The sequence below is a fragment of the Colius striatus genome, chromosome 7 (assembly GCF_028858725.1).
Source record: "Colius striatus isolate bColStr4 chromosome 7, bColStr4.1.hap1, whole genome shotgun sequence".
NCBI lineage: Eukaryota > Metazoa > Chordata > Aves > Coliiformes > Coliidae > Colius > Colius striatus.
Window position 1 is genome coordinate 341,199 of NC_084765.1, and position 18,319 is coordinate 359,517.

Here is an 18,319-nt window from a genome sequence, read left to right on the forward strand (position 1 = left end):
AGCTTTGACAGTTGTGTTTTCAGAAGGAGCACAAGCTTTGCCAATCAACTTAATCAAGGTTTAAAAAAAAAGCCCCGAGCCCTGCTCATCTGATTTCCCACGTATGCAAAATGCAAACTGAACTCCCTCACGGCAGAAGGCTGAGTCTGGTAAAACATCAATCACCCGTCAGCGTGCTCAGAGAGCTCTGGCACCACTCCTGCTCACGCCGACTCCATGGATAACAAACCATTTCCAAGGGTTCATTCTGAAGAGCAGGGCGCGGGGTTTGTCTGTGGTAAATCCTAAAGCTCTTCTACACATTACAATCACACGCTGCCAGGGGCGCCTCAGGAACCTCCTTCAGGCTGCCCAGCTTGGCTAACGCCAGCAGTGCTGCGATTTCATGCCCTACACGTGCATCTGGCCGGCTGTGCTGCTCTGGGGCTCTCCAGGGCTGCTGCATCCCTGCCAGCCTCTCCCCGCTCCCCGGCGCTGCCGCTGCGTCCTGCCCCTGCCTCTGGGCTTCCCTTTGCCCTCCACAAAGCTCTCTGTTCGCTCACAGCTCTTCTGACTGCAAACTCTCGGGTCCCTTAAGATCCAAAGATGGCGTGTTACTACTCAACAGGTTCCAAAGTTGCCTTAGGAAGGAAGAAACCCCAGCAGCGCAGGGAACTCAGGGGAGGGCGAGGCATTCCTTCCATGTAACGTTTAACTGGCCATCCTCGAATCTGACCCAACATTCCACCTCAAGAACTTTATTCCCGTCCCTTTGAACACCCCTCACCTTTATTTTCCCCAGCTCAGAGCATCCCTCCACACTGACAACGCTGTGCCCCAGCCCAGCGTGTGAGTCCCCGGCCTGGGGGCTCCAGGGACAGACCTGCCCAGCTCCCATCTCCATCAGCAGCGCACAGCCGAGGCTGGAAACGCAGCACACACACGTGTTTGTCACTTTGGCTTAAACCTACAGAAGCCTTAAACCCAGGCAGGCTAAACAAGAGTTGTTAGAAACAAGCCCATGTACTATTTGTGAGGATTCCTGTGTTCTGACTCATCCCCAGCTGAAACACACTGACCAGAACTACCTCTCTGGGCTAAAGCTGCCAGCTGGGTGGCTCTTCGGCTCCGCAGTGCTTCAGACAGGATTGTCCTTCACTGAAGGCAGGATCCCGTTAGTGCAGCCTCAGCTGGGTGCATAAAGCAGGACACCTTTCTCACACTCCCCATTTCCTCCCTCGCAGGTTTGGGTTTCTGCTTCTGCTCCAAGTGCAACAGACACTTCCAAAGCAAACAGACCTTCCGTGCCTTCGCTCCCACTTTCCACACCAGCCTCCTCCACACACGTCTCCAGCCGAGGACACGGGTGACAGAACGTGACTTGAGCCGCTTTCCCACTTGAGAGCTTCAATCCCAACCCAGAACTTCAGTCAAAGAAAGATGTTACAAAACCCTGCCCTTCCCACAAGGATAGCTCTAAGCAACCCCCTTCCTTCCCCGGGGGACTTACAGACCACAGCAGGGCAGCCTAAGCAAAGCTTAAACCTGAAGCCGACCTTCCTGCACTTGAATTAGAGAACAGAGGTTCAGATGTGGCTGAAGCTGAAGATTTTCTGATCAAGCTGGGTAAGACTTCTGCAGGTCTAGAGATCTGGAGTCCCAAGCAGGAAAGAGCAAAGACACGGCACATCCATCACCATCCCAGCGCCTCAAAATCAGCACATGGGCCCCACGGGCTTCCCGAGGAAGCTATCCCACCTGCAAACACCTCTGCAAACCACTGCAGAATACACACCCTTTGTTTTCCTTCCCAAAAGACAGTTCCAACCACCAGCACACATCCAGGTGTCCACACACACACACCCCCCTTCCAGCAGCAGCAGGCTTAGCACCGAGCTAAACCTGCCAAGCCGAACTAAACGCACCCCAAAACCTTTCCTCCTCCTTAAAGCGAGAGCACGGTACTTGAGTCCGAGCTTAAGTGGAAAAGTTCCCCTTAAGGCTTCACAACTCAGCTAGTTTCATGGATTAGGCCAGTCACAAGGATTTAGCACGAGTGGATGGTGCTGCAACAGCTTCTGAGCTCACAACGGAGCGGTTTCCTCGTTCCTACGGCGGCATTAACACGCTCACCTGTGTGGCAGAGCTCAGACGAGGGCGTGGGGCTTGCTTCTCGTTGTTTTCTTGTTTTGCCTTTAAAAAAGCAGTTTATCAATCACTTCCCCACTAAGGGAATCAGCACACAGGGATCCAGGCTTTTGCAAAGCAGGAGGTTAAAAGGTGGGCTCGGGGAGTCCCAAGATGCGGTTGCACTCGTTCAGACCTGACTCTGGAACCTGAAGTTATTAATGTCTGTATCAGAGCTGCTTGAATCTCCACCAGCCACTAAGTGCTTAAAATTAATTGCCTGGTGATTACGCTTTTCATTACTAAGCAATTAGCACTTCACAGTTTGAAGTGCCCAGCACTGGCTCTTCCCAGAACCACGAGGGGTCCAGGCTGGGCTGGGGAAACCCGAGCGCTGGCCGTGGAACATCCACCACATCAGCCACCACAGCTGCAGGCAGAGCCACCGCTGTCCCCTGCTCGGGCTTCACTTTGGTAACTTAAGCCCAGGAGAGCAGAGGGACTCCATGTCTGCAGTGCCAAAGGTGCCAAGCAGAGCTGGAAGGGCATTTCTAGCAACCAGCAGCTGACACGGTGCTGCCATCAGAACTCTGTCGAGAACACTCTCAAGCAAGACAGATGGATGTTGTTACATGGCTCCATAAAAGAAGTGTCAAGTGGCATTAAAATACCCCAGAAACCACAAGCCAAGCATAAGCGATTCAGCCACTTTCAACAAGCAGCAGCCCAACCACTGGAACATCACTTCCAGGAGAGCCCATTTAACATCCATTAGAAGCTGGCCCAGCTCTTTCATCCCTTACCTCTATCATTAGAGGTCTATTTAAACACACCTATTTGCTTGAGCCCCAGGTTCGATCACTCATGGCAACATCACCTTTAAACAGGCTGGACAGCATTTGCAGACCTGTGCTGGAAGTAATTTGTTTTATACCCACTCATTAAGTTGCATTTATCCACCCACACGTGCGTGACGCTCCCTGGCCGCTCAGAACGGGAGCGATGAAACACACTCTGGCTTTCGGAGCAGCCACTGCGATCAGGTGAGCCATTCAAACTACACCACACCGAAGCTCTGCTTAGGTTTTGTTGTGTCTTGCACAGCTGGGAGGAAAACCAGACTGCCAACAAAGAGCAAATGAAGAGTAATGAATAAATCAGCACACTCAGTCCCAGCAGCTCTGGATGGAGTGATGTGGGGCTTTGGATGAAGGAGGTGCCCTGTGTCCCGTGGGAGCCTCGGCTGCAGCACTGACACCCACCTCTGCTACACGACCTGAGGCAGGGAACGTGCTCCAAGAGTGACACGTGAGCAGACCCTGCTCGTGGACAAACATCTGGGAATCACCTCTTGAACCTGCCTGGTTACTGCCACTGGGTCAGACCGAGCGCTCTGCTGCAGCGTTGTGCTCCTCAGCCATTCCCAGGCTGCTCCCCCGGAGGCAGCGAGAGATAAACGGCCTAAGAAAAGCCTTGTCCCAAACCAAACAGCCCAGCGCCAAAACACAGCAGCACATTCCCCAGACTGCTCAGCTTCTCATCAGCACCTCACACAGCCTTTCACTAATAAACCACAGACTCACCTGCAGGTAGTGCTTGGAGAGCAAGTCAGGAGATGAGCTGTGGGTCCATGTATGGTCCTGATGGACCAGAGAAGCATTGAAACAGACAGAACAACCGCTGAAAGAGCCCCCAAAGGGACAAACCCACAGCTGGTACCCACAGGCGGGAGGCAGCAGTCAAACGGGCGGCAGCCAACAGCGTGGCACTGCGGGAACCAGCCGGGGTGTGCTGACAAGCACAAGCTGGGTGAGCCAACAAAGTCCCACTGTCATGAAAAAAACCACCAAGCATCATCCTGGGGTAGATGCCCAGGAAGGCTGCACGTTGGACACGCCATGGAAGGAGGCCAGAGAGGAGCAGGCTCCAGCTGACCCACGTCCTGCGTGTGCAGCGCTGCACGGGCAAGGGAGAGGCGAGGGTGAAGGACTTGGAGGTGACCAGCACGGACAGGGTGTGGGGGCTTCCATCATGTGCTTGAAAACATAACAGGCTGGAGAAAAAGAGTTCATAACATGTGAGAAGGTGTCGGTTTGGCATTCCCCAGGGAACCCTGTGAGGAGAAGGAAAAGACAAACCGCACTGAAGGAGATTTAGAAGTCTTCTCCTACATCTTTGCTTCCTGCTGGGCTAGAAAAAGGATGAGACTGCCTGAAGGAGCTGGGGTTAAAAAGCCTGTCAGACGTCTGTCGGCCACACTTGGGTACAGCTCATGCCCAGCCCCACAGCAGGGCTGACTATGCCCACTGCAGGTCCTTCTCTGCCCGCTGCTGCCACGGTGACGCATCGGCTGGGGCCACGCAGCAAACCAAGCTTGGCTGCAGTTTGTTTTGAAGGGCACACAGGCTCAGTGCTTCCCCATCCACCTGGCCCCACAATTCCAGGCTAGCAGCACGAGGCTGCCCTGAAAGGAAGGGCTAGTTAACCCCACGAGTGCAGCAGTAACTCCACCCCAGGCTGCTGCGGCACACGCCACGTGTTACAAGAGCACCAACAGCACCGGCTGAGCACACACAGAGCACCGAGAGCTACAGACTGCTCCAGGACTCAACCAGTGCCACTTCCACGGCTTCCAGCTTCAACCCTGACCTCACCTATGGCTACTGACCCCATTCACAGCTGGACAACTCACACATGAACTTGTGACTGAGGAGCACGTTCAGACATCGCTCCCGGAGCAGGGGAAGCCAGCAGCGACAGGTCCCTGACAGCTCCCACCTTCCCAGCAACGCGGGTCACCACGAAGCCAGGGTGGACTCCAGTGGCTTACAGACCGTCAGGTCTCTGGCAAAGGAGCACGGCTACGATTTCCCCTCGGGAACCACAAAGCTTCTGGAGGGTTCAGCCTCGTTTTGTGCAGTGCCCTGGGTGCCTTCGATGGGACTTTCCACAAAGTCCCTTCGAGTCTCCCCTCCCTGTGCTTCCCCCAAGCCGGGCTTCAGGAGGAATGTATTTGTAACAGGGAACAAAAGGACAAACTTTTGAGGAACACGTGGCACTGACAAGCAGAGACACGAGGAAAGAACCAGAGTTAGCCCCTGAGTGTCAGCTGCAGGGCTTGAGGACGCTGATGGAGCACCGGCACGTCCGAGACACGGGGCAGACACCGGGGAGAGGAAAACGCCCTCGTACATGCAAGTCGGCAGCACAAAAGCTTTGGGGTGTAAGGTGCAAAGCAGTGCAGAGCTGCAGACCCAGGGCTGGGGTACAAGCAGCCGACCCGTGAAGCTCGACCGTGGCCACTGTGAGCGCGGGGGCGACGGGAGAGCGGCGCCTGCAGCTGCAAGAGCTGCCAGCCGAAGCAGGGCATGAGCTGGTGGAGGCTTCCCAGGAGCTGCTGGGAGGTCCAAAGAGCCCCAGCAAGGTCTGTTTTCCCACGCTGGGCCCAGCCGTGGCCGGGTAAACAGCTGATAAGGGGGTGCGTGGTGCGAGGCCCCCTGCAGCGGGCAGAGGCGCCGTGCCGCCCTGCAGCCTCAGCCAAGGACACCCCTGGCACCTGTGCCCACGTGCCTGCAGCCAGCTTGCCACTGCCAGCCCCAAATCTCCGGAGGTTTGATCCAAAGAGGCTCTGATGCTGGACAACAGCTGCAAAGAGCTTCGAGCTGAGGAGTTTACAGTGCACAAGGATTCGACAGACCCACGCGGGATATCCCCAGAACTTCAGCTCCTTGTCACGGTGAAGCATCTCCAGCCCAGCACCCTTCTTTACACTGAAACGACAGCTAATACCCTGGGTTCAGAGCTGCAAAGAGAGAACCTCGCTACTCATTTCAATAACCAAGATAAACGCTCAATTTAACGGCTGTATTAAGAGGCAGGAATACACTTGCCTTTGGAAAGCAAGGCAGAGTTACAGTTCTGGCTGCTGCAGAATCTAGACTCTCAATTAAAGAGGAATTCTTCTAAATGGGGAGGAAAAAAAAGCCCCTCATTTCTTCTAGACAGAAACCTAGAGTCGCATCCATCTGTTTTGCTGCTCCTCAGGCCATGCCTCTCACCACTACTGCCCCCAGCACAGCCCAGGAACACACCAGCACGCAGCACTCAGATGCTTTGCTGCTCCTTCAACGCTACCAGGACACTGACCTTCCATCTACCCCAACACCTTCCACTCATATTTTTGGGGGGAGCTCTAAACATGCAGACAAGCCCCACTTTTGGGTCCAACGGGGAGAGAGCGCGCTTCCAGCTGGCTTTGTTCAGCTGAGGGGATGGACAGGTTTTTATGCAGCTGCAGGAGTTTCCCAGCCTGCTAGAAAGGAAAAGAGATCAGACCAGGCTGTAGAGCCCCAGAACCTACATGGGAAAGTGCTGGGAATGAGACCTCAGGGGCTGCACCTGAGGCCATTTCCACCCCCAGCCCCCTCGTTTGTTTCACTCACACACCACACAGACTCTTCCAAAGGACACCACCTGACCTTGGACTACTCCAAGCGCTGCTCTGAGCAGCCTTATTAAGGCTTAACTAGGTTTTAACCATGTTTGAGCACTGAGAAGTGAAAAGGCTGCTGTTGCATTTGCTTCCCGGCCCCTCCATGGTCCATTTCTCACCGTTGCCTCTGATGGTTTCCTTGGAAACATATGCAAGCTCCAATTGGATTGACATCCACTTAGTGGACAGATGGAGTTTGGAACAGCCCAGGGCCTGCAATTCAAGGCAGGGTCTCGGGATACGTCACCTTCCCAGTAAACAAACCCCCACCAAACCAACCCACAGCAAACAGCCTCCCAACGTGGTGGCAAGGTTAAGGACCAGACCACCTAATTGCTCAGTAATGAGCTCGGAGGTGGCATCTGTGGCGAGGTCAGCGCTGCCCATTGTGCCTGCTGAAAGCAGCCCGCCTGGCTGCGTGGCAGGGTTTCGTCTCTCCTCGGCACTGAGGTTTTAAGCTGGTTAGTGCTTTCAGGCAGGACAACTGATGCCAGTCACACGTGTGCTGAGGGCAGGCGTGAGCCTTTCCCAGGTAGCCAGGCACGATCCACGCTGCAATTGAGCTCCCTGCATCAAAACAACTTTCGTGTGAGGCTGCAGCCGCTGCTGGTGGCTGCTGAGGAGCTGCAGCCTCCCTCCTCCCCAGCACCAGGACAGGCAGGGCTTTAATCACACCTTTGTAGCCCCAGCGGGCTCAGGACTGCCACTTCAGCAAAACTGGTAATTTATTCTGAGGTGAATTTATTCCCTGGCTCTTCTTCCTCTATGTGGGAAAGAATGGAAATGGCAAGAAATGAGAAGGGCCTTTTTCTGAGGGCTGGCTCAAGAGTGCTTTCCTCATCCCACTCCTCTGTGACAGGGCTGGGAAAGAATCGCCTCTCTGCAAGCAGAAGGCCGGGAGGACACAAACCCCAGCTACGCTCCCAGGGACCTCTCACGAAATCCAAGGGCTGAGAAGGGCAGAGGCAACACGACAGGGCTCCTGAGAGGGAAAAGCAGAGCAGGCAGTATGAGGTATTGTGCCTCAGCACGTGCTTGGTTATTGTGTGTGTCCCCTGCAGACAATCGGGGGCTGTGACAGGGCTGGGGGGGCACAGATCCCCCAGCGCCCGCTGCACTCCCACTGCTGGGGCCAGCTGCTGAAGGAATTCCCTGCTTGGGATGTACCTGCCCCAGCCCTCAGGATCTTCATCCCTGTCCCGCACCTGATGTTCAGACAGGGTCTGGAGAAAGCCCCCCTGTCTCTGCCCACGTGTGACTGGGAGCTGCCAAAGCCTTCTCCTCGGCGCCTCGCTCGCTTTGCAGAGATGTGCTGTGTCTCCTTGCTCTGAATCATCTCCAACCTGGCTTCATTGAACTGATCTGACTGAGCTCCACAAACAAAGAAACAAACCCAAACAAGCCTCTTGTGGTTGCTTTTTGGGTGGGTTTTTGTTAACTTAGAACAAAAAGAGTCCCTCCTGCTGCCCCCAGCTCCCTTCCCCAGGCTGCACCTTCCTCCTCCTCCCGAGCCTTCCAGCCGTAGCAGGGGGATCACTGCTGCTCATTGCTCCCTGCCTGTATCCCCCCAGCACCTCTGCATCCTCCCTCCTCTCTCCACACCCCTCCTCCTTTACTTTAACGGTTCTCCCCAAGCCTCAGGGAGCAGGAGCACACTCCCTGGTCTGCCAAAGCAGCGCCTGACGCCCAGCCTCCAGCCCCCTCCCTTTGAGGGTCTGCTCCAAGGGCTCTGTGGCTGAAGGGACGTGCCTGGGGGGGCTGGGGCAGCCCCCCTGGCTCCCTCCCAGCACGCTCAGCCCCCTCCCCTCGCCCCTCTTTCCCTCCCCTGGCTGGCAGCTCCGGGCTGTGGCAGGCATTCTGCAGGCAGGCAGGGAGGTGCTGAGGCCGTGGGGCTGGGGATAAGGCTGGGCTGTGTGCAGGCAGCCTCAAGCTCCCTATTTTCTGTGCTTTGCACAGGCCACAGGCAGGAACAATAGGCGGCCAGGCATGGTGCATGGCTGAAGCAGAGCAGCTCAGCGATGCCCAGGGAGCTCCCCGCTTCCCCAGCACTGGGATTTTTATTTAAAGGAGGACAATTCACACACACACACACACACACACACACACACAAAATGAGCCGCCAGCAAAGCTGCTTTATTCAAATCAATGCTGGGAAAATGCCTCCCTTGCTAAGGGCATCGTAAATAAGCTGAAATATTGATACACTCCCTGAAAGCCAACGTCTTTATTGAAAAAAAAACCCCACCAAAACACAAAAAGCCCCTCATAATCGAGCCTGCTGAGCTGGGCAAGCTGTACAGTTCCAAAGCTGAGCACGAGAAAGCCCTTCAAAAAGCTGCTTGAAGAACAATGGGTGCCAGCAAGCACTCTGGTGGTGTGGCTTACAAAGGATGGGGGGGAAATATCATCATTTTCTTGTTTAGTCACACCTTTGTTCAAGAGAACTGGGACAGGAGGAAGGCAGCGACTGGCAGCTCCCAAGCACCACGCATTCAACACGAACCCCACGCTCTCCTCTGGGGCTGGCAGGTCCCCACCTGCTCTGTGCTGCTTCCAGAAGCGCCTCCGTCCCTGAGCCCGGCTGGGCAGCGGGGGAGAACCCAGCGGGGCTGCGTCCTGCCTGGGGCAGGGAGGGAGGCAGGAACGGCACACACGCGCCCCAGAGCCTCCCTGGCGCCCCAACACATGCACAGGCTGACACCCTGCACGTGCCACCAGCACGGGAGATGCCCCCGCAGCCCCTGATGAGCTGAGCACGGGACGAACCGATTCTCCAGACACTGAGGCACGCTTCAGCACAAGGGCAGCACAGCCCCGCTGGCCTTGGCTAAAGGGCTTCCAGGAGGATTTAACTCAAACACTCTTTGCACAGTGTATTGCCACCATAGTGACAGTGCAGAGACCTGAGGAGGGGGTTGCTCACTTCACTCAGCTGATGGCCTGTTTCACACCCCCCAGCTCTGCACACTCTCTCCTGTGTTGTGTGGGCTTCCACCCACGTTGCCATGTAATAGGGGAGTTAAAACTCCAACGGCATCAATATTGGGGGGAGGCAGAGAGCAGGTGCAAAATTAATTCATATTAAATCAGTTTTATGTTTCCCCTTCTTAGCAACATCCTTTGGTTTAACTTCTTAGTGATAACATCAGTCCCTCACCTCACTTCCCAGTGAGATAAAGACTTCCAGGGGCCTGCTCTCCTAATGGAACTATCACTGCAGCTCTACTTCATTCTGCTTACTTCTATAATAGAGCTTCGTGCTAGAGCATCAGCCCGGGCAGTAACTGGATAAAGGCCTATTGCACCGTCTCCTACAAGCACATTTCTTTCATTTTAAGGAATAAACACAGCAGTATTACATTTAAGTGCATTTTCCCCCCACCTGAGGAACATCCATTGGCAGTACAAGGGTGAAAGCTCAGAGTTAAGCCACACCAGCCTCTCTGCAGGTAATTCAGTCACTCAAGTTCACAGTTAAGCCAGACCAGCCTCCCTGCAGGTAATTCAGTCACTCAAGTTCAGAGTTAAGCCAGACCAGCCTCCCTACAGGTAATTCAGTCAGTCACAGCAATAACCTGGTCATGGATTTTAATTCTTCTTGTCACTAAAAACGTGCCTTTAGTCCACATGGAAAGAGGCTGCTGCACGGGACAGCTACACTTCTCTGCCCCAACACTTCAAAGCCTTCATGCTGGAGCAAGGGGCACAGCTCCTCTCGAGCAGCCTCTACCAAGCATCCCCCTCGTTTTCCCCCCTCAACTGCAGTTGCATCTAAAAAGCTACAAACAGTCCCCAGCCTGGGGGCAGACACAATTCCACAGCCACCAATGGAGCCGGTGTTCCTGCAGCTCACCCATAACCTGCCTGTGAACAGGCACACAAACACCCTGCCAGGCAAAGCAGAAGACCGGGGTGGGAAAGCCCCCAGGACCACGGGACTTCCCTGGCCACCACACACACAGTCATCCCAGCCCATCCCAGCCCATGGATGCTGCACACTGCTTGTGTTGGAAGCTGGTTTTAGTTTTACAGCTTCTCTGGGGTGTTGGTTTCTCAGGTTCTGTACTTCCCAGTTCCCTGAGCTGCTGCTTCGTGTCCGACCAACAACACGACAGTGGGGACGTGGCTGGTTGGGCTGCCTGGGCACGAGGGGGGATGTTCTGCTGGTACCTCCACGGAGTCTATCACCACAGGCAGGGGAGTGTTAGATGGGGCAAAGCCCACCCCTGCACATCTCCTTTTGGAGGCAATATTTGCACTTCTTGAGCACACCTTCCCACTTCTGCAGCACCAGGCAGAATCCTTCATTCGCCTTCCCGTGCTCTGAGCTTCCTGCCAAACAGCAGCCTGCCTTTGCCTACCACTGCTAATTGCTTTCCAATTGTTTGCCTTGGATAGATTCGCTGCTAAGGGCTTATTTTTGGTGCTGCAGGAGTATTAGAAAGGCATTTGCTGAAGGGTGTATTTCCCCAAAGCAGTCACCAAGTGCTGCCTCCATCAGATATGCACAGGCTGCACCAGCACTCGCCCCGTACAGCCCTGAACCACACAGCAGCAACTCACACCAGCACAGCAGACAAACCAGCTTGTGTATTCTGCCCAGAGAGGTTAAAACCCCAAAGAGTTAACGAGGCTGTCGGGCTGGAGACGGAAAGGTGACGCAGATGACGAGCAAGAAGGACAGAGCACCAACGTGAGACTGATACAGCTGGATGAGAAAACCTCTGCAAGGCTGTGACTGTTTCCTCCATTGGCCATCAGCCCACAGCAAACAGCACCTTGAAAGGATCCACTCTCACAAAGTTGTCAGGGGTTTTACTCCCAGCCACAGGTTTGGCATGTTCCAGCTGCTCTGACACCTCTGAGCGATGCTGCAGCTCACTGTGGCAGCTTCAGCTCTGCCCGAGGACAGCAGCTGGAAGAAGCCCCGTGCTGCTGCTGCTCCAGTGACAATGCTGCACCCGGTTCATTAGGAAAACAAACAGAAATCAGCGTTGAAACCCAAACGGTGCCGTTAAATCAGCCCAACACACGGCCCCCTCTGCAAAGCCAATGCTTAGACAGCTCCAGGCGCAGCTGGAGAGCGCCTCGGTAGGCAGGACACGCCAGACGCGGAGCACGGCTCGGGATGGCTGTCAGCGGGGTGTTTCTGGCTCGGGATGGCTGTGTTAGCAGGGTATTTCTGCTCAAGCCATCAGCAGCGTGTGCTGGTACTTCAGTCACATTCAGGGTGCAAAAGCACCCTTCTGTCCCCCAGCCACGCCGGAGGTGCCACCGAGCGCCTTCTGTGGCAAACTGATGGGCGCATCAGTGAACCAGGGGAGCAAAAGCCCAGCAAAGCCTTTCGCTCGGAGGTCTGCCTGCCCCTGACGACGGCGGCTTCAGATGGAGAGCAAGCACGAGGGGCAGCTGGATTCCTCAAAACAAAACCAAACCACGACCTCTTTCACACAAGCACTCGGGGGAAAGGGAGAGAGAATAAAGAGAAGGCAGAGAGAACAGCTCCCAAATGCCCCAGCGCTCGTGTCATTCAAGTTTCTGTGGCAGCTCGTTTGAGAGAGAGGGGTTCCCCACGGCTCCCCGTGGCAGTGAGGCACGGGCATCGCCGTGGCAAGGGCTGCCTGTCGAGCAGTAGCCCAGAGAGCACTTGCGAGCCTGCCGAGATCTGCCCAGTCACATGTGCTGGCTCCTGCGCCTGGTAGAAGCAGCTGGAAAAGAGGGAGCCGGCGGAGCTGCCTCCATTAGGAGCCACCGCTTACACAAAAGGAGAAGAGGAAACAAGCCCGCGGCCACCGGAGCTACCGCCGGGAAACACAGAGGCGTCCGGGGCTACGGGAGACGGGAGGCGAGCGCAGCCGCGAGGGTCAAACACCGGCGAGCCCCAGCGGCTCGGCCCGCCGTGCCCCCTCGGCCCCGGCGCGGCTCCGTGCCACCTGCGCCCGCAGAGCTGCGCTGCTCGCAGCCCGCACGGCATCGCCCACGCCTCGGAACGGCACGCGGCCAGCACAAAGTCGCCCGACTTGCCCGGTTAATTAACAGCTGCCCAGAGCGAGGGGCCCGTTTCCACGCTCGGCGCCGACCCACCGCCGCCTCCGCCCTCAACTTCTGGCTGGGCAGAGCCGGGCTCGCTCGCGGCTGCCGCCTCCGACGCCGTCCCCGGGAGAGCAGCGGCGGCAGAGGACAGCGGCGGGGCTCCCGCGGGACTCGCCTGCAAAGCGACGCCGGCGGGACGGGCCCTCGGCATCCCGCCGTGCCACCGCCGACGGCCACGACCCCCGCCGAGCCCGCACCGCTGCCGGCGCCCGCGACTTCCCCGGCCTCCTCCCCCCGCCCCGCCGCCTGTCAGACGGCCGCCGGCCCCGCCGCTGCCTTTGTCCTGCCGAGCCGCCGGGGCCGGAGCGGGGCCGGGGGGGGGCCCGGCGGGCCGGGGGGGGCGGTGGCGGGGGGTCGGGCTCGGGCCGCCGGGACTCGGCAAGTTAACGGCCGCGGCGCGCGCCCAACCGCCGCCCGCACCTGAGGGGGCCCGGCCCGGCCCGGCTCGGCTCGGCTCAGCTCAGCCCGGCCCGGCTCGGCTCAGCCCACCTGCCGCCGAGGCCGCTTCCCCACGCCCGCCCGGGGCTGTCGCCGCCGCCCACCCGCCTCGGCGAGGAAACTTCCCGCTGGCCCCCATCGCGCTCCGTCCTCCTCGTCCCACCCCGCCCGGGGGCGGCGGCACCTGCTCCCGGCCCGCCGGAGTCCCCGGGGGCGGCCGCGTGGGGACTCACCGGGGCGCGCTCCCGCGCCGCAGGGCTACCGCAGGCCCCGGCTGGGGGGAGATCCAGCGGCGGGAGCCTTCCCGGGCCGCCCGAGCGCCGGGCTCCACGCTGCTGCGTCAGCGCCGCCTCCTCCGCCGCCGCCTCTTCGGCAGCCGCCCGGCTGCGGGATGGGGATGAGGCGGCCCCGCCGCCGCCGCCGCCGCCGCCGCCCGCCCTCGCCGCAGGGCGTCGCGATCCGGCGCGGCCGCGGGCGGGCGGCGCGCAGAGGCCGGGGCGGGCGGGCGCCGGGGCCGCGGAGGCGGGGCGGGAGGGGAAGGGGAGGGAAGGGACGGGGACGGGGGGGGAGGCGCCGCCGCTCGCCGCCGCGCACCCGCCGCTCGCCCCTCCGGCCTCCTTCCTGCTTCCTCGTCCGCGCCCAATCGCCGGCCCCGCTCCGCCGCTCGCTCCGCCGCCGCGCCCAATCGCGAGCGCCCCTGCGCGCCGCCACCGGCCAATCGCCGCGCCCGCCCCCGCCCCGCTCCCGTCCCGCCCCGGTGCCGGAGCCCCCCCGCGCCCGGGACACCCCGGGACCCGCCCCCCCCCCGCCCCGCTCTCCCCACGGGACGGGCACGGCGAGGCGCGGCCCCGCGCTCCGCTGTCAGCCCCGCAGCCGCCCGCAGCCGCCGCCGCCGCTTTCCCCGGCGCTCCCCGCCGCTGCCGGCCTGCGCCGTGCCGGCCCCGCGGGGCTCCCCCCTCCCGGCCCCGCCGTGCGCCCGGGCTCGGGACGAGTTTGCAGTGCCGGAGCAGAGGGTAAAGCGGCGCGGGGCGGTTGCCCGTCGTTCCCCCCGCCTCGGCTGGGACGGGCACCGGCGGCCGTGTGAGCTCGGGGACCCGCCGTGCCTGGTCGCAGCCCCGTGTCCCGGTGGCACCGCGGAAAGCCCCGCTGCCCCGCGCCTTGGAGAGGGCTGCTCCCTGCAGCCCGTGCTCACGGGCACGTGTGCCCTCACCTGCAGGAGCCCCGCAGCCTGAGCCACGGCACCAGCCGCTGCTTCCCAACCATCAAACTCTGTGACTCTCTGTATTCACCCCAAAAGCCCCCAAGGATGTCGAGACCTAGCGGAGACACACCAAGGCTCAGCAGCGACGCGCTGGGACCTTTGGCAGCCGGTCCCTGCGTCTGACACCCCTGCAGCAGCTGCACAACGGGGCTTCTGGGTTGTCCTGTTGCTGAGAATCAAACACCATGGGACAAGCGACCCAGAGTGCCCCAGGAGAGAAAACACACACCTTGAGTGAGACCCCCCCGAGTCCCCAGGGGCTGCTTGAGATGCAGCTCAAGTGCAGGAGAGCTGGCAGGATGAAGCACTTTCTCTGCCTTGTCCCTGTGGCTCTTGGTCCACCCAGGACCTGGCAAGCCAAAGCAAGAGCAGCCCCTGGGATGATCCTTGCAGGACCCAGGAGAAGGCTGAGGATCATCTGTTTGGAGATGCTGACACCCAACATGCCTGGGCTGCTCTGTAACTGAAGCTTCTCTTCCTTCCTCCGTGTGCTCGACGAGCAGTGAATCCCTGGCAGCCCTGACCTCAGGCTGGGTGACGCTCAGCACCGTGTTTTTGGAGTGCCCTGGGCAAAGAGTGGGCCTGTGCAGAGGCTGAGAGCTGGGCAGGGGAGTCCCCAGCAGTGAGCTCTGCATCTGAGGGTGACAGACAAAGAAACCAGCAGCCTGCCTGGAGCAAACACCAATCCTTGGTGATGCAGCAGCAAAGAGCTGAGCTAAAATACCCTGAACAGCTCCAAGCCTGGAAGCCCAGGAGAGCAACGGGCAGTGGCACCTCCAACCCCCAGCGTGGGGAGCCAGTGCACCCCCAGCTCTGGAAATGCAATGCTGGGAGCTTCCTGCCCACCTCTGTGATGGAAAAGCACTTGATGGGAAGCTCCTGGTCCACAGGCAGCTTGCAAATGGGCACAGGAGCTGAGGCAACAGGCTCAAAGCAGGGGAAGCTCAGAGGCTGAAAGCAGCAGCTCACAGCAGCCTGGAGGATCCTGCACAGACTGATTCCCCCACCAGGCCTCGGGGAAGGACTTGGCTGCAGGGAACAGCATCTGTGAGGGGGAGGATCACGAGCTCCCAGCTCTCCTGGCAGCCTCTGGGGCTCAGGTTCCCCACCATCCTGTCCTGTCCTCACCTGGGTCCCGTCTGATGGCTGCATTAAAAAGCCCTCTTCACTCCAGCACTCCAGCTGCATCCCCTGCAGTTCCCACCTCTTCCAGGCATCTCCTCAAGTGGGCTGGCACCGAGAAAACATCCCCAAATCCAATCCAAGCCCATCCCACCCCATGCCTCAACAGACAAAGTGTTCATGCTGTTTGTGCTCCAGTGCCTAAAGAGATGGGTTTTAGTGGTCTCCCTGCTCTTCTTCCCCCCTCTGGGGCTAACCCAGTAAACACAAAAGGCCAAGTGAGTCCCCGGTGAAGCTGCATTGGCTGATTTGGAGCTACATTACACCCAAGAAGCAAATTGGCTGTCAGTATTTGGGTAGGCAGCATCCCAGCTGTGCTTGCAGAGGCAGCTTCCTTTGAGAGTTCTGTTCAAACATCAGCTTCCCCTCGCTCTTAGCTGGGTGAAATAGTTCCCTTTTCCCATCAAAAGGTGTCCAGAGGGATCTGGGTTTGATGAGAGGGATCTGCCGTGCCCAGCCTCATTCCCTGCCTCAAGAAGGGCAAAGAAAACATCCCGTGTGTGTGTCTCAGGGAATCACCTGCAGGGTTTCAGCTTTGCAACTGCTGTGGAGGTTTCAGTTCTGGTTTGGTTCAGTTGCAGGACAGTTGGTGCTGCTGCTATCAGATGCTGTTGTCTACCAAGCAGCTCTGCCAGGGCGGTTCAGCCCACCCGAGCTGTGCTGGGTTTGTTTAGTTCCCCTCTCATCTCAAGGCTTTAAGGCATGGGGCACATAGGCACCCTTCACCAAATTCAGTGATGGAGGCAAAGAAAAACCAGAGGGATGATGAATTTTGCTTGAGATAAGCTCAGTGGGGAGCAGCACAGCCAGGAAATGAGTCCTGGATTAAATTACAGCAGAAAAAAATCACGGGAGGAAGAGCTAAAACCCTCCCTCAGTGTTGTCAGGGCCGGAGCTAAGGGAGGTGTGTGCTTAAGGACACTGCAGAGTGAGGATTAAACCCGAGGACTCTGCTTTATGAGCTGGATCCTGGCGAAAACCTCATCTGCATGGGGAGAATGAAATGTTGTGGCTCAGGTTCCCTAGGTAGCCATTGTCTGATGAAGTGTGATTCACAGAAACAAGGAGGCTGCAGAACGCCGAACGCAAAACACATGTCCCGAAGAGACAGGATGGGAAAGCAAACAGCAGCGGTGTGGCCATCTGCGCTGGAGATGCCCAGCGCTGCGGCTGCAGCTGCCTGCCAGGGCTGCACTCAGCGGGGCTGTGGCCACCAGAGCTGCTTGCTGGGCTCAGGGCAGCCCTGTGGCCGTGCTCAGCTTGGCCAAGGGGGTGGGAACACAACCGTCGCTGTGCTCACGACTGCAAACAGGGGCTTTACGTTTCCCCTCCTTGAGCACAACTGATACAGGAAACCTAAGAAGAGATCCCGGAGGCATCAGCTCAGCCAGTCTGGGTTTGTTTCCATAGGAAACAGCTGCATCACCACTAAAAACTTCAGCCCCCTCTTCTCCTCGTGTCCTTCAGGTGACAGGAGCTGCTGCCAGCACACAGACCTGACAGGGACATTCCTCAGCTGCCCACAGCAGAAGGGATGGGGCTGCTCCTCCACACTCCTGGGCAACCTGTTCTGCTGGCTGGGCTACCAGGGAGGTGATGTCTCAGGGAGAAGCACAGGAGGGATCACAGGATCCCTGAATGCTGGGGGCTGGAAGGGCCCTGCAGAGCTGCCCCAGCCTCTGCTCCAGCAGCTTCCCCTGGCTCAGGGGGCACAGGAACGTGTCCAGGTGGGGTTGGGGACCTCCTGAGGAGCCTCCACATCCTCCCTGGGCAGCCTGGGCCAGGGCTCCCTCCCCTCAGCACTAAAGGACTTTCTCCTCCTGGGCCAGGGGAGCTGTTTGTGTCCCAGCCTGTGCCCGTTGCCCCTTGTCCTGGCACTGGCCACCACACACCAAACACTGGCCCCAGCCTCCTGCCACCCACCCTGTAGGGACTGAGCAGCGTTGCTGAGGTGCCCCTGAGCTCAGGCTTCTCTTATCTAGGCTGAACAGCCCCAGGTCCCACAGTCTTTCCTCATAAGATAAGGGATAAAGGGTGGCAGCTTTTTAAACCACTGCAGCCCCTCCACACTGTCTGCTGCAGCTCTGGCTTACAACAGAAGACCATATTGTTTTGCTTGCTTGAGGTGTTGCACAAGCAGCTAAATACCTGAACAGGCTGCTAATGGCACTGCCCTGGCCAGGCACAACCAGGAGAGTGAGTCTTGGGCACATGAAGAGCAGGACCAGAGGCCGAATGGGCAATGAACCCCCTGCCACTTCTCCCTCCCAGCTCTAGAGCCTGACCTCCCCAGTGCCCTGGTGTCCCAGGCAAAGGTGAAATCCTGCCATCAGGAGGCAAAGGCAAAGAGCTGAGTGTTTGGGAGCATCCCTGCTCTCCTCATAGACCTTTCTGCACAAGCTCTGGGCACCTACTTTGCCGTCAGCCCCCCAGCCAGGATACTTGATTTAACAAGCAAGTGCTTGGAGCTGCTCAGACAAAACATCCCTCCTCCATCTCCCTGCTCTGACTCAAACTGGTGTCAGGCTGGGCTGTGTTCTCCACCCTGACACGAGTGGCATCAGCATCAGGGCTCACTCCCACGGAAGCCAGCTCAGATCTCAGGAGCTGGCTGGGAACGTTGTGACCCTCCTGCTGTTGTCAGCTTCAGGGAAAGATGCTGCTGTGCAGGACCTGTGGTGAATCTGGCTGCAAACGACTTGCAGTGGTGAGCTAGGGCTTAAGCAAAGGAAGCACAGGCCAAAAGG

General features: G+C 58.4%; 1 protein-coding gene across 2 annotated transcripts in view; it reads right to left on the minus strand.

Moving 5' to 3' along the window:
• BAHD1 (bromo adjacent homology domain containing 1) overlaps positions 1–13,537 on the minus strand; it is a 36,513-nt gene extending 22,976 nt beyond the window's left edge. For both annotated transcript variants that reach the window (XM_061999986.1, XM_061999985.1), the window contains exon 1: positions 13,363–13,537. The gene's annotated coding sequence lies outside the window, so the exon portion shown is untranslated. The remainder of the gene's footprint in view (positions 1–13,362) is intronic.
• Between the last annotated feature and the right edge of the window lie 4,782 nt (positions 13,538–18,319).